This window comes from Dromaius novaehollandiae, chromosome 1, assembly GCF_036370855.1.
Source record: "Dromaius novaehollandiae isolate bDroNov1 chromosome 1, bDroNov1.hap1, whole genome shotgun sequence".
Lineage (NCBI taxonomy): Eukaryota > Metazoa > Chordata > Aves > Casuariiformes > Dromaiidae > Dromaius > Dromaius novaehollandiae.
Window position 1 is genome coordinate 219,145,151 of NC_088098.1, and position 16,362 is coordinate 219,161,512.

The 16,362-nt window shown below is 44.3% G+C and overlaps 1 protein-coding gene across 2 annotated transcripts in view; it reads left to right on the forward strand.

Annotated features, from left to right (window-relative positions):
• Window positions 1-12,914, forward strand: part of LCMT2 (leucine carboxyl methyltransferase 2) — a 32,896-nt gene extending 19,982 nt beyond the window's left edge. The window contains exon 15 of one of the 2 annotated variants that reach the window (XM_064505352.1): window positions 3,327-12,914. The gene's annotated coding sequence lies outside the window, so the exon portion shown is untranslated. The other variant, XM_064505353.1, reaches the window with a different exon arrangement.
• Window positions 12,915-16,362: the final 3,448 nt, after the last annotated feature.

Consider the following 16,362-nt stretch of genomic DNA (forward strand, 5'->3'; position numbering starts at 1 on the left):
CATCCTGCAAGTGGCCTTTTGGCATGTGGTTTCCAGGCTGAGCCATGTCAGAGGAGGGACAGCCCAGCATGCTGGGGGTGATGATGATGAGGGGTGAGCATAGCAAAGGCTGGTCTAGGGCAAATGTGGAGGGAAGAGAATGGGAGGAGGGTCTGAAGGAGTACAGGGTGTGGGCTCTTCATAGCAGTAGTCTTATAGAGAAGGAGCAGAGGTAGTGGCTTTGCAAAGCAGAGATTCTGGAAGAGGGGGTACATCTGTACACGTCTGCAGGATGTGAAGCTTACCAACTCAGTTGTGTTTCCAGTTAACTGTAAATGCCTGCTGGATTTGCAGTGCTTTGCTGTCTGGAATCGGCTTTTGTGCCATCCCTGGGTGCGTCCTGAGTTGTGCTGCTGCTTCTGTAGTTCCGTCTCCCCAAGCTGAAGACAGGGAGTGCTCTGGACGGCTTTTTCCTGCTGTTTTCTCTGCCCAGCTGAGCTCTGTGAGGTCTGTGGTCCTCTAGCACTGTCACACAGTAGTGTTTTGTTGGATGAGTGTGGGGCTGTCAGAGAGGGGAGCAGAGTTTATGTCCTTGCTTCTCTGCACGGGGTGGTTTCTCCTGGCCTGGCATGCTTGCTAAGGAGCCACGCTGGCTACCTTGGGTCAGGGTCAGCCATCTCTGTTGGGAGCGCTCGCCCTGGCCTGTGTGAGGAGCAAGTGTGATCGCCACTTTGAGCAAGGAACTACAGGCGGGGTATCTGGACACCGGCTTCCGAGTATGAACTGTTCTGCGGGCCAGGGGTTAGTGAGACATTCAGCTTAGCTTAGCCTAGGGCCGCAGCGGAGCAGCAGTGGCCTGGCGAGGGCTGAGGAAGGGCTCTGTGCCTCCTCCTCTGCCACCTTTCCCCCTCCCTTTCTAAGGAAGATGCCCCCACTGCGTGACAGGTATGGGGTCACATGCGGATGGGGGGAGTGTGTGTGTGGTGACACATCAGTCCTGCAGCCGGGCTGCTCGCTGCTGCCCCAAGTGACCTCGCACACACACTGCGGCGAGTTGTCAGGCGCATGCGCAGTGCCCGACCGGCGCTCACTGCCGCCCTCGGGTGAGGACAGTCCGGTACTGCAGCGGGGGGTGGAGGACGCATGCGCACTTGTTCAGCAGTTCACTGCTGCCCTCGGGTGATCAAGGAGCAGTACTGCCGCCGGAGCGGCGCGCATGCGCGTTGTGTCCGCAGCGCTCACGGACCTGGTGACCAGTCCTGACTGCCGACGGCGGGCGCATGCGCGTTCGAGTCACTGTGCTCACTGCTGCCCTCGGGTAATGGCAGCCCAGTACTGCAGCAGCGGACAAGCGCATGCGCACAACTCCACCGCGCTAGCTCCTGCCCCCCCTGCGCACGAAGACCGTTGCGGGCAGCCGGCGCACACGTGCGCGCTGCCGGTCGCCGCGTTGGCCGCTACTCTGCGCTCTCTCGGGGACGGGTAAGCGCAGGGGCCGCGCTCGTGCCCCCTGCCCGGTGCTCACGGACCGGGAGCGCTTTTCCCGAGAGGGCTTTTCCTTCTCGGTGCTTCCTGGGGGCGCGGGGACGGGCAGTGCCGTCTCGGAGCTGCTCCGCGGCGCTCTCTCCCCGGGGCAGCCCCAGCGCCTGCTCGCTGATGCCCGCCGCTCTCTCGGGCGCGGGCAGAGCAGCCTCGGGGCGCTCGCTGCTCGGCCTGAGCGCCGGGGTGGCGCGGCGGGCTGCGGTTGGCGCGCGGGAGCCGGCCGGCTGCAGCGCGGCGCTGCGACCACGCGAGGGTGGGGCCATTGCGGGTCTGGGCTGCCTCGCGCTGCGCTCCCCCCGCCCCTCGCGCTCCGCTCCCCCCGCCCCTCGCGCTCCGCTCCCCCCGCCCCTCGCGCTGCGCTCCCCCCGCCCCTCGCGCTGCGCTCCCCCGCCCCTCGCGCTCCCCCCGCCCCTCGCGCTGCGCTCCCCCCGCCCCTCGCGCTCCCCCCGCCCCTCGCGCTGCGCTCCCCCCGCCCCTCGCGCTCCCCCCGCCCCTCGCGCTGCGCTCCCCCCGCCCCTCGCGCTCCCCCCGCCCCTCGCGCTCCCCCCGCCCCTCGCGCTCCCCCGCCCCTCGCGCTGCGCTCCCCCGCCCCTCGCGCTGCGCTCCCCCCGCCCCTCGCGCTGCGCTCCCCCGCCCCTCGCGCTCCCCCCGCCCCTCTCGCGCGGTCCTGGGCCGGCGCACGCGCGGTGCGGCGGCGCGAGCCCTGGGCGGCCGGCGCACGCGCGGTGCGGCGGCGCGAGCCCTGGGCGGCCGGCGCACGCGCGGTGCGGCGGCGCGAGCCCTGGGCGGCCGGCGCACGCGCGGTGCGGCGGCGCGAGCCCTGGGCGGCCGGCGCACGCGCGGTGCGGCGGCGCGAGCCCTGGGCGGCCGGCGCACGCGCGGTGCGGCGGCGCGAGCCCTGGGCGGCCGGCGCACGCGCGGCGCTGCGACCACGCGAGGGTGGGGCCATTGCGGGTCTGGTCTGCCTCGCGCTGCGCTCCCCCGCCCCTCCCGCGCGGGCTGTAGTCGGCGCATGCGCGGTGCGGCGGCGGCAAGATGGCGGCGAGCAGGGCGGGTGTTTTGGCTGGACGGCGGCGGGCGAGGGCAGAGGCGGGCTGGAGTCGAGCATGTGGGGGCCGCGTTGAGGCGAGGTGAGGCGAGCGTGCGCCTTCGGGTGGCCGCGGGTGTCGGGCTGTGTCCTGCCAGCCGGGGCCGTCGCTGCGTGGAGGCGGCGGGGCCGGGGGGGGGAGTCGGGCCGGGGGCCGCGCCGCGCGGCGCCGGGTCTGCGCGGCGCCGGGTCTGCCGGAGCGCGGCTCTGACTCTCCCTTTTGCGTGTGTCGCCTGTAGGGCCCCGGTTCTTCCCCAGCGCGGGCCGGGGCGTGCGCTCGCCCCTGCGGACGCAGCCTGGAGGAGCGGGGGGGCAGGCGGGCCCCGGAGCGGGATTAGGGCACGGCGTCGGCGGGAGGACGGCTCCTGATGCAATAGGCGTGTCCGATAGTGCTGGTAGGTCATGAAGGAGTTTAAAACCTCTGGACCAAATAGGGTTAAGGTCAACTTGAGTCAGATACAATTAGTGCAGCCCCAGGTTATTTACTTGAGAATTGTGGCTAGACAAGCAAGAAGATGGGTAGAAGACAGATGCTCCTGGACACCCTGAGGCCTCCCCTGCCCCCAGGCACAGACTGTGGGTACCAGCCGACATGGGCACCAACTGATTGGAACCCCCGCTGAGCCCTGCTCCCTCCTGTACAGCTGCCCCAAAGCCATGGGTTTCCCCGGTGCAGCATGTGTCCATGGGTCCTCTATTGCCTCTGACGTCTCCCCAGGCACTCGTACGCTGCGCAGGGGTCTGGATGTCTCCAGCAGCGGCACAGCAGCCTGATGCCCCCTCTCGTCTGGGACGCGGGGTCCTTCGCAGCTCTTCTGGGATGCGGGGTCCTTGGTGAGTTCCCTGCTGCCTCCTCTGGCGTTCTCTGCGAGCTCATAAATCCCCCCTCCTCCTCCTCCTTCTCCTCCTCCTCCCCCTCCCCCACCCCCCTGTCTGGTGGGGTGGGAGACCGGTGGCTGCTCCCGCCGAGCTGACAGCCACGTGGGGCACCCCTATGCGCTCCCTACGCATCTGGGATGGCACCCCTGCCCTGAGGGCCCTGCGGAGTCCCACCCTTCCTGCAACCAGCCCCCCCAAAGCCATTAAACCACACAATATCAGGTAAAAATATCAGGTAAAAGAAGGATTATTTTTTAAACTAATCTGTGGATAAAGCATGTATGTAATAGTCTGGAAACAATTGATAAGCATGAGTAAAATGTAATTCAGGGTCTGATCCTGTAATCCATGCTCACAGATGTATAAATGATAACATTTTCAGTTTAAGGGCACAAGCAGTTCTAAAAATACTTGACTAATTTTGCTCCTTTCCCGGTATTCTGTAGAGAGTGGCTATTTTAAAAAGTTAACCAAGTCTGTGTAGTTTTAATTAGGTGTATTAAAAAGATAAAACAAGGAAATATAGCTCACATTCAAGCACTCAAATATGTGAAAATAGCTGAAATTGCTCTTACTGCACTAAGCTCATTAAATTGACTTGCTGGAATGTTGAATATTAGAATGATCAGACCAGAGTGTTAACAGCTTTAATGCTTTTATCTGGTGCAGTTCGCCCACCTCCCCACCTGAGGGTTACCGAGCAGGCACAGTCGACTTCCTTTCTGAGGGCTGTGATGCCGGGCTTCATGCTGGTGTGTGAACTGCTGCTGTCTGTGCTTAGTGCAAAAAAGAGTAACTAAGACAGACCTTTGTGGTGAGAACCCTTGATAAAGTTCTGTCGGGAACGCATCCCGCTGTCCTCGATAGAAAAGCCACCCTAGATCTCAAGTTTGATTCGGTAACTGATTAAATGGATTCTGGTTTAGATCACGAATATATCACATAGTCAAAATTGTGCAATATTCTCCATGAACAGTTAAAGTGATTATTTCATTTTAGACCTTGAATAAGGAGATTGAATGAGCTGGTAAACATTACTTGGTGTTAAGATGGTATGAAAATTTAATATCTTTATTCTTCAGTCTCGGTGCTGCAGGAGTCTCTCTCTCATCCTGGTAGATAATATTAATTGCTGTTTCTCTACCTATGGAGCATATGAGATTTGCCATGCAAGCTCAGAATGAATGCAGTTATCCAACAACCTTACACATTTAGAAAATACTTTCTGCAGCCAAGACATATAGCAATGTTATAGCATATGTACAACCTAAAAAGACGGTTTCCAGAGATGTATATGTATACAAGTTTCAGCCTTCTGGGTGTGTGACTATTCAGAGACTCCCAGCGAACTGTGTCCAGGTTAGCCTGTAGCCAAACAGGCAGACCCAGCACACTGTGCCTGTGGTGTGTTCAAGCCTAAAGAGACTTCAGGTGCACTGTCATCACTGGGTATCATGCTGACATGGTGTCCACAAGGGGTGGATCTTTTCTGGGCAATTCACAGCTGCTCTTAGACTACCAAATAGTCAGAATCCTATACGGAATTATTAATGGTTTTGCTACTGGAAAAAAAGAGAAAGACAGAGTACTTGATCTGCATATTCATAGCCTGAAAGAACAAAAAAGATATGGGATACAGAAAAAAGAAAGAGGATAATAATTTATTTAAACATAAAAACAACATTAAACTACTGCTTCATTGTTCTACTACCTTTGGCTCACAGAGCTTAAGTTCCTGGGGAAGCATGGTAAGGGGATGAAATAGGATTTTTTTTCAGTTTTTTTTTAGTAGCAGACTAGTGAAGGTGATATGATCAAGGTCCCTAATCTTTTTTTTTTTCCTCTACCCAAGAAAACTCAGAAGGATACATCACTGCTTTGACAGAGAGGGGGATAAAACAAAATCAAAAAAAAAAAGCTCCTTTTTCAGGAGCAATTCCCACTTACTGTGATTTAAGCACCCACTCTGAAGTTCTGGGACTAAGTACATGGTCCATATGCTCTGACTACAAAAAACACTGTCCACAGAGAGCAAGGTCACTGTGATTACCTATGTAAAGTTTCCTTCAGGATGCCCGTTATCTGGAGAAACCCGTTGTTGCACATGATCTATCTTATATTTTCTCAACATATAATACAGCGATTTCTCAACATATAATACTTGAAGACCAATATAAATATTGTGTAGAATGATACTTTCTAAGTCATTAATTTTAAAACATAAATCAAAAATATTTTAAAAAGAGAGATTTGTTCTGCATTGTCAGAGAATAACTACTTCTAAAATAAACTAAAAAGGCTCTATAAATGAATAAATTTTGCAATTTTTTGCCTTCAATAGTGTTCAAAGGTTAAAAATGAATTAAAATTGTAAAATAAGTGCACTAGCTACTTATTTCATTTATTTTATCTTTCCCTTTCCTCCTTTGAATACTCTTTTCCTTAAATTGTATTTTCCAGATATTGCTATATTCCAGTTGTACTTTCTCTTTTTCTAATATTCTCTTCGTAAGTATCCCCTTAAAGCACTTTAAAAAGTATCTGACGAATATCGCTGTTTCTCTGTATTATGTGAATGATGTTAATTATCTTTACTTTTTAATGGTTTAAAAATTCAACTTCCCTAACTAAGAGTATGTTTTTAAAAAAGTAGCGATTGCACAGGGGATGCTCCCATTTTCTATTTTTGCTTTTCTAGATTAACGTTCAAATATTTCCTGATAGAAATGTATGTTTTTGCAGGTGGAACATTCCTCTGATAGGTACATTTGGTATTGAAATGAGTTAGTCCCGTATAAATCCTGGCATAGGACTTTCTTCACTAGTTTTAGATGGATCTCTTCTTTCTCAAAGGTATGGCACTAGGTGAGAAAAAGGTGCCGTCAACCTGTAGTTATATTTATACCCGTCGAGGGGTGGGGATCTTTATGTAGAAAGGGGACACACAAAAGTGTAGCGAAGGGGCATATTTTTCTAAATGTGCCCAGGAAACCTATGAGATAGGTGACACAGAGAATTCAGAGGCCTTAAAACAGTGTCACCATTTGAAAAGCAAATTATAAGCTGCAGGAGTGTGTGCACTCCTGCAATGCTTAACATAACCACAGTCTTCACTTTGAAGTATGCCTGACTATTGGCTTACATCCCGTTTTCATGTAGCAATATCCAAGGTAACACAAATCTGGCTCCAACTGTAATGTACGTAGGAGACAGCGAGTATTAAGACACCAAAGAATTCAAAATGTTTGAATCTGGAAGGACGAAAGAACAGCGTACTCAGTGATCAGCCTTTCAGGTGAAGGAGACAACAGCTGTGGTTTTGGTCCCTGTTCCCTTGATTATTTCTGTATGCATGGGTTAGTGACTATCTCATCTAATTAAAAATAAACACTGTGATCGAGGATCAAAACTCACAGGTCCCTCTTTTCCTTGACAAAGCCGTAACTAAATGCTGTTGAATATGTGTGATATGTTATGTGCAGAGCCCTTTAAGATTCCATCTGATTTCTTTGATCTTGTTTTAGGGTGCTTTCAGTGTATTTCCAGTGAGCTATAGTTTGCTCAAATATGTATATGTATTTATGTATATGTTAACATATATATGTTTTAAATTCCTCTTCCCTTTGCATTACTCTACTGATTTTTTTTCTTATAACTGTCTCCCATGTCAAGAAGATTTAACAAAATGAAAAGTATGTCTTCATAGGATAAAGACACATTTTTGTTAGTTACCGTAATACAGACATGAAAGGAAAGATAAAAGAAAAGAGAAGTAGTTCTTCAGATAAAGTCCGTTAAGTATTCATAATGTGATGACATAGGTGATTGTGATATTATCTAGACAGAAGAGCTCTGCCGAAGGTAGCTTTCAGACAATTATATTGGTAAAAAGAAAAACTGGTAAAAGCTGATGAAGTCATCAAATTTTCAAAAGTTACAAATTATCCTGTAAAGCTTCAGTGACTGCAAATTAGCCTTTGCTATAGCCCTCTGCTAACAAGCTATAGATCATTTTATTATTCATGAATTTTAGTAATTTCAGGACACCACAGGTCATCTTATGCTCATTTATTTGCTAAACACCTTGTGCTGGTATGCCTGTGCTGAAAAATTGCTACTATTTACTTCCCGTGAGACAAGCAAGCAACAAACTGGTGGATTTGGCCCCAGACATCCACTCTGCCAGGCAACATATACATCTTGCTGTCAGTGAAATAAATGAGCCCTTAAATTGGCTGCAAAGCTTTAAGAGCTGAAATTTGTATGTCTAGTTATCAAACAGAAAGTTCAGAACACCTGCCAATATGAAACATAATTATGACAAGCTGTTACATTTTACCTTTAACTTTTCAGCTTTAACACCACAACTTCATTATAAGAATCTCCTCCTCCCTGCCCCTCCTTTCTCCCTTCCCCCAGACTCAGCTCCCCTCCCAAAAAACGCTCACTGCATTCCATTGTAAATGCTGAGTTAACGCTAATACACTGGGTCATCTATCAGCAGACAAAAAAAAAAGTCAGACATATTAAAAATGCTAGGATTCCTCCTAAGAATAACCACAAATTTTCACAGATTACCAAAAATGGCTAACTGTGTGTAGATACCTGACCTTTATAACCGCCTTTGAAGGCTTTTCAGAGAAAGTCAAAAATCATGAAACAGACTTACAGATTCCTTGTTTTGTTTTTTACTTGAAAAAATCGATTCAATTACTTCTATCTTATTTCACTGACCGACTTCATTATCTTTCCTTTTGGGTTGCAGAGCCCTACGGCACAGGTTTTTGCCACAACAAATCCAACAATTGATAAGCTGTTTACTGTTTATCCAAATGTTCATGGGAGGGCAAAAAAAGAAAAAAGCCACCAAAAATAAATGTTACTCTTCTTTAAACCCACTTTAAACTATGCCCTGTGTGCACTATAACTAAATATCTTCCCTTGTGTGCATGTATACCTCTGTGTTACAAACCACAAACAGCTATGTGAGAAGAACACTATTTAAAGGAAAGACTTTCTTCTTAGCTGTCAAGGAAGATAATATCTAGGCTAAAATTCATTTCAACATTTTTTATAGATATATATATATGTATATATACACATATACACACATACACACAATATGTATATATCAATATGAAGAGCTTAAAAATTACAACCCTTGACCAATTGCACCCTTCTGGTCAATAAAGTAAATATGAGCAATATGAGAAACAAATCAAATGTATGAACTTTACCTCTTTTATTACTTTGACCATATTATTTCTTTTTTTATAGCACCTGCATACTGTATTTTCATTCAAGAAATTTGATTGCGGATAAAGTAGTCCCTACATGTCATAGCAAAAAAATGACACACTAGCCAAAGTTTAAGTCAATGTATTAGTCAAAACACACCTTCTTTTCTTCTTTTTCTGACCTTTTGCTACAGACATAGAAATCTCACATATATTTTGGGGTTAACAGGACTTCAGCAGGGCAATCTGTGTTTTAAGCAGGGTTTCTTGCTGGTTCAGATATATTGTTTGTTCAGTGTTGGGATCCTATGTATTCATACTGCGTTTTGTGTACTGATAATGAATTAAAACAGCAGAAAATCATATACGTATATTTTAAATGTGACATGTCTGATTTCATTTTAATGTGATTTGAAATATTTCACCCTGAATTTATAAAAAAAATCATTAGCACAGCTATACGCATTGTCTTTTCATGATTTTAATTTCTTATTCTTCAATTAAAAATATGCTAAAAGCAGATTTTGCTTAAATTCTGAGATAGTTTGGATAGATTTAGGACCAAATTGTGGCTGCTTTCTGTGTGCAAGCTTTGACTAGAAAGGTGACACAAACAAACATTTCTACCTGGTTTTCAAGGATATGTCAATAAGGTCTATTCACACCAGTGCACCATTTAGCACCACCTGCGTTCATGGAAATCCAGAAGTAGCACATGCCTCTGTTCACAGAAATCTCAGCCAGCTTTCTCTGATGCCTCGTACAACCATCACTGCAGCCACCACTGTCGAGCTAATTCAACTCTTCCAAAAATCAGCAACTGCTGATAAATTCTTGTCTTAATATAAAAGTTGTGTTTCAATTTTATCCATAATCATAATTTTGAGCATAACAAAAACAAGAGTAATATTCATATCAAACATAAAAAGCATGTGGTGTATGTGAATCCTTATGCCTTATCTCTGCTGCATTTACCTATTGGTAAATGATTCTGACTCTCACCTGAGTCAGAACCCAAATTCGGCATGTGCTGCTTATTCGGGTTGTACATAGATTTGCTGGGAATGGTGACAGAAAGGAGAGAAAACAAGGATTCGCCTGGTCCAGGTTAGATGTGTTTTGGCTGCCTCCTAGGCGGTGAACCCAGGTTTAGTCTCTGTCAAACACTGGAGTAAATGGGTCAAAGTGGTGTGTGCCAGACTTGGGAACCAATTTAAATTCCCAGATTATTTAGGTTAAGTGTAGTCAGACACATCAGAAGACAGCTGCTTTAGGACTTGTCTCACCTATCGTTCAACTACTCCGAGTTTCCAGTTCATGTGTGGTCGTCGACAGTTCAGATGTCTAAATTTGTTTTTATAAAACAAATCTGAATTTTTGTAATATGAGAGATTTTACTGTTACCCTGTAATACAGTATGGGCATTGCTAGCTCCTGGCCGTAAGCTTCGCACTGAGTTTGCACAGCCTCGGGACTGAGGCTGGTCAGGCTTGGCCCGAGTTTTGTCTGAACTCGTCTCGCCTGCAGCTCTGCTTCCCTCGACTTAGCTGGGGCAGCAGTTTTTCTAACTGCCCGGATGGCGATGGCTATTTTATTTTACTTGTGTTTATCTTTGTACGGTAGAACCATAGGTTGATAAACAAACAGGACAACAAAAAATGCACATTTAACTTATGTAAAAGGCCCCAAACACCAGAAATTCATATCCAACACAGAGCTGCAGACCAATGAAGAAAGAATGATGTAAAAGCATACTAGAAAACATATAAAAATAGCCGCAGATGAATCCTAGAGTGAGTAGGAGGAAACCATCACCATGAACATCATATTCCTCCCGGCGAAGGAGCCCAGATGCTGACAGCTCGCTCTAACACCCACCGTCATCCCGCCATAAATGAACCACAGACCTAGGACCTACGGAGCAGCGGAAGGGTGAACATAATACTGGGAAAAGAGGTAGAAACTCTGAAGTGTAACAATTTTAACAGTATTATTATTATTATTATTATTATTATTGAGGCTTTTTTGGTGTATAGAACCCTTCTTCTCATGTAACAATTTCTTCTGGACGAATAACGATCCTGCATTTAGACCGTTAAGATTCCCACTATATTAACACTAAATTCTTGGCTTTATATGTAAGGTATGTTTCCTCTTTGCCCATAAACAAGATTTTGAGCATAACACTATTATTTATTTTGATCCTAGTAATATTATATGTTAACATATAGGCAAAATATCATAATTAACAAATAAAAAAGTGTAAGTGGTTGAGAATATAGGCAGGATACATTTATATTCTCTTTTAGGCATGTGATCCCTGTCTTTAAACCTAATGTCAATCCAATGTGTTTTGGCTATTTCATATCTGTCATGAAAATCTATAGAGTTTAATGAGGCTCTGAGATTCTCTGGATGAATAAAAAAAATAGAAACATACAGAAATTACAGTAAAAAAATCAAAGAAATCTGAGAAAAGGAATAAATGGGCATGTTATTGATTCTGTAAAAACAAATTGTAAGTGTTTTTTCCTCCCATGAGTACTGCATTGACAGAGAAGAACAGAGCAATAGAAAAGTATAAAATAAGCCCTGTAGGTATCTTTAAGAGTCTACCTTTCTGGTTGAAGAGCAAAAGCTATAACTGGTCATTTCCTGTTCTTCTGAATTTGGCAAGTGTTATTTTCGGTTTCTGGGTTTTGTTTTGCTTTGTTTTTCCCACAGGGTTGTTTTTTACCTGGGAGGTTTTAGTAAAACTTTTCTCCTTGGGCTTTGGGTTCAACAATCTAATGTAAGCTGCCTGGGCTAAGTTTTATCCTATGCAACACTTGTAAGTTTGCACTAAATTTACAGAATTAAATCCATTAGACTCAGTTCTAAAATAGAAATTATTTTTAAATTGTCTTCATTACTCTTTGAAAGTTGTGAATTTGCACATGATTTTTTTGTGTTGCTGTTAAAATGAATTTTACCTTAATAACTTTCATTTAAAATACTTCTAATTGAATGATTTTAATCCAGGGAATCTGACTAAACTTTGGAAGGAATTTTCTGTGTTGATCACTTAGAGATAAGCAAGATAGCACTTGTGAATCAATGAGAGCAACGATGACCTCCAATATTAGTGCTTACTTGCATTTGCCATCTAATACGGTTTTAAATCAGTTTCTGAACTTACTGAACAGAATACATTCAATTTGTAAATGCTGGTGAATGTTCCAAGTGAAAAATCTCAGTAGATAGTGGGAAAGCAGAAAAAAGATTTACGATTACTATGAAAGAGCTTAAGTACTGAGTCATAAACATAGAATCTTTTTTATTCAGAGTTGTTGTATGAAGACAACTTTTATCGAATGTCAATATGTCTTTAACAGACCAGCTCATCCTGCAGTATAATGGTTTATCATTACTACTGAATGCCCCGAAATACAAACAGATAACTAAAATTCTCAGGCCTCATTTTCAGGTACCTGAGGGTACTTTACACTGTTCTATGAATAGAAGTGTACTGAAGCTTAGTAATATAAATGAAAAAATAATTTCTTATTTTTTTCTTTGCTTCAGTAATAGAACAGAATAAGACACCAGTGGAGTTCTCTACGAATATTAATGTTCAGGTTAGAAGCATAATCCTGAGATATATCTGTACAAGACACACAGTACCAGACTCTTCTTAAAGTCAAAGCTTTCATTTATTATTAAAATTTCAGCAAATATTATTTGGGATGCTAAATGAGATTATAAAAAAAAATTGAAGATCCATGATCCTTATCCCATTGACTTCCATAGATTTGTCATGTCCCCACTCTCTTTCTCTCTCTTTTTTCTCTTTCTCTCTCTTTTCCCTTCCCCTTCCCCTTCCCCTTCCCCCTCCTCTTCCACTTCCCCTTCTCTTTCCCCTTTCCCTTTCCATGCCTCTTCTCCATGCAATTCTTAACTGTTAGGTAGTAGGCAAAAAACTCTTGAAAGAATTGGGTTTAAGAAGTCCAATTGTGTAGTAAGATGGAATTGTGGAGGAAATGATGCCTTGTAAGTCAATAGACTAATACTGTAAAAAGCTATCAATCAGCCAAGCTTTATTTCTTTATTTCTACTGAGAGAAAAATATTTAAGATACTACTAAGAGTAATCCCAGTGAGATAAGCTCTATATACTAATTTATAAAGCATAATAAAATATTCTTTAATGAAGATTTTAGTGAATTTTTATACATACACACATGCACACACACAGAGATCTATTTTTGCATTCACAAACATATATTCATATGGACACCAAAGAGTTTGTAGAAGCCAGTTACTCAAATAAAATTACAAATGTATTTTTAGCTAACATAAAATTCTGGTTCAGAACACTGTTTTGACAAAAACCAGCTCACCTCTAAGCTTCTTAATTGTCCCACTGATTTTATGTGACTAATATTTATTTCTCTTAATTCAGTTTTAAGCAATGCAGAATGTCTACAGCTGAACCAAACTAAGCTCTCCTCACAGTAAATGGAGAGACGTAGGCAATGAATAGGTAATGTTAATGTTAAATGTTTAAGATAATAATAACTGTGTTCTACGAGTTTCTCTCCAGTGATGATAAGCAGTGATCTGAGTGACTAATTCAGCTGTAAGCTTGGTAAGATAAATATTACCTCTCAACTCCCCTCTTACAGAAAAAGTCATATATATGAATAATTCACTGAATCAAAATACTAAACATGTTGTCTGGATTTATTACTAAAGAGGCTGTGTATTTGTCTTCTGATGACACAAGCAGTCTTGCTAACAAGGCTGACTTCGGCATCGTACCACAACTATGTGCATCACCACGCACCGAGGCAGTCAGTGGCAGGTCACTCTGGGCTCTACCAGAACGAACAACACTTGTTAAAGAGCCAGTCCTGGAGACCAGGGGGCAAAAGCTGCTTGTAGCTGCCATCATTTAAGGACACCGCAGCTGGACAGGCAGACAAAGCGGTGCTGGTAAGAGAGTGTAAATACAAGATATGTTCTGAGTCTTTCCGGTTGATGACATTCTCTAAAAACTCTTCTACACATGCTGTGATCTAACACCCTCCCATCAGATATTTATAAACATCTCTGTGGCCCTTTGCTGGAACTGCTCCAGTAGCTCCATGTCTCTCTTGTACTGGGGAGCAAGGAGCCGGACCCAGCCTGACTCCAGGTGTGGCCTCAGCAGTGCTGAGCAGAGGGGAGGGATCCCCTCCTGCAACCCGCTTGCAACACTCTTCCTCGTGCAGCTGTTAAGCTCAGGCTGGAGCTGGAGCTAATGCAGCTCAGGACGATATCAGCCACCTCTGCCACGAGGGCCGTTGTTGACTTGTGTCCAACTTGTTGTCTGCCAGGACCTCGAGGTCCTTCTCTGCAAAACTGCTCTCCAGCCCATCAGTCCCCAGTTTGTCCTGGTGCATGGAGTTACTCTGCCCCACCACCACCCAGGTGCAGGCCTTTACATTTCCTTTTATTGAACTTCGTGAGGTCACTCTCTGCCCATTTCTCCAGTCTGTCAAGGTCCCTCTGAATGGCAGTACAACCATCTGATGTATCTGCTGCTCTTCTCAGCTTTGTATCATCTGCAAACTTGCTGGTGATGCACTCTGTCCCATCATCCACTTTTCTGACCTGTACTTCATCAAGACCATGAGGATATTATGGGAGACAGTGCCAAAAGCCTTCCTGAAGCCAAGGGAGACAACATGCCCTGCTCTCCTCTCATCCACCAAGCCGGTCATCTCATCACAGAAGGGGATCAGGCTGATCAAGCACTATTTCCCCTTTGTAAATCTGTGCTGACTGCTCCCAGTCACTTTCCTGTCCTTCACATGGCTGGAAAGAATACCCAGGATTAATTACTCCATCACCTTTGCAGGAATTTAAGGTGAGGTTGGCTGGCTTGCAGTTGCCCATATCCTCCTTCTTGCCCTTCTTAAGATAGTTGGGGTGACCCTGCAGGACAACATAAAAGATCATTTTGAAGCAACTTTGTTTAAACTGTCAGGATGTTCTATGGGAAATAAGTTTATATTAGTCAGTAAGTTCAGCAGAGTCAGCCCATTTGCCGTCTCTAGTTCCACCACAACCTTAGAGTAAGGCTATGGGCTGGGTCCCATTTAAACTTTAGGTGCCTGTGTGTAGACATCTACACCTATCACAGTCACACTGTATTCCTTTCATAGAAAGAAATCGTTACTTCTAGATTCATTTGATGTATTTCATATGTTTTTTGGACAGAACAAGGTGAGTTACACTGTTTTACACAGTGTTTTTTCCAATGCCTGTTCAGTAAGCAAAGGTTAACTGGCTCAGCTGCAGACAGCTACATTGTAAAACACAAATTTAGTTAGATGACTCTAGCGCTTCAGCACTGCAGGTAAATGTAATTTTCACAGTAGCAGGAGAGGGCTGTCAGTGGTGTAATTTCTGAAAGTCCTGGTCGCAGCTGGCAGAGGCTGCTTTTCTGGTGTGATGATCCGATTATAAGATCAGGGCAGAGCAAACAACCGATGATTGTTCTGATGCAAGAAAAAGACACAGTCTTTAGAGGTAATTAAATGGCCCCTTACGCTTTGGTGAAATAAATACATAAAATAAATTGAAATAAATCCTTACTGGAAGCAATGATTAACCAGAAGTGAACAATAATTTCTTTAGAGACCTGTAGGCTTTAACTTTCAGTGGACTAATAGCATCACAGGGGCCAAAATAGATGGCATTTTTATTTGATTTTAGTGATGACTTATTCCTTATGCAAGTAATTTTCTGTGAAGATAAGAGTTTACGAGAGAGAAATCCTGAAATGTAAGTAGCTTATATAAACATCTCTCCAAGGAAATCTGTATTTTAAATTGCATTTACTATTAAAGACATCATATCTTTAATTGAACTGAAAGAAAAATGTTTTCCACCATATTGTTCACAGATTTTGTAGGCTCTTAAAGTTCCATGATGGTGATATTTCTGATGTAATAGTTCTCCACCTTTAATCTTCATGATTTCATGAGATTCATCTATTTTATTCTCCCAACAACTTTTTATAATGAGAACACATTTTTTCTATACATTTTTAAGAGCTGTTATATGAATCAACATATGCAGTTATTAACGTGTACCTATATAGCAAAGTATATGTGTTAGAATACAAACGATTTTTTTTTCCAGAGATATTCATCATTGGTACCGTGTATCAACCAAAACCAATAGAATTATATGCTGCTTTCAGAATTAAGCAGCATGACTCCTACTGCACTTAAAATTTGAGCTCTTGCTAGTTCCTGGGGGATTCATGCATTCATGGTTAAATTTTGCTTCTCTGACACAGGAGGAAAGCTCATTTCTGCTACTTTTGCTTTACGTTAACAGAGCATGAAATAAACAAAAATTTATCATGATTCGTAGCATTAATTAACTAGACGTACTGATGTACCACAGATTTCATTTACATCAGTCCCACCACAACAAAAAGATGTTTTGTCAGAACCATTCTTATCTTTCCCTTCCCAAATAATGTGTAACCAGGGAATAAAGTAAGAAATGGTATTTCATTTTGTACTACATAAAAATCATTTACTAATATAATGGGACCTACTGACAAGAATGAACTGTATGGACCAAGACACATGCAAATATC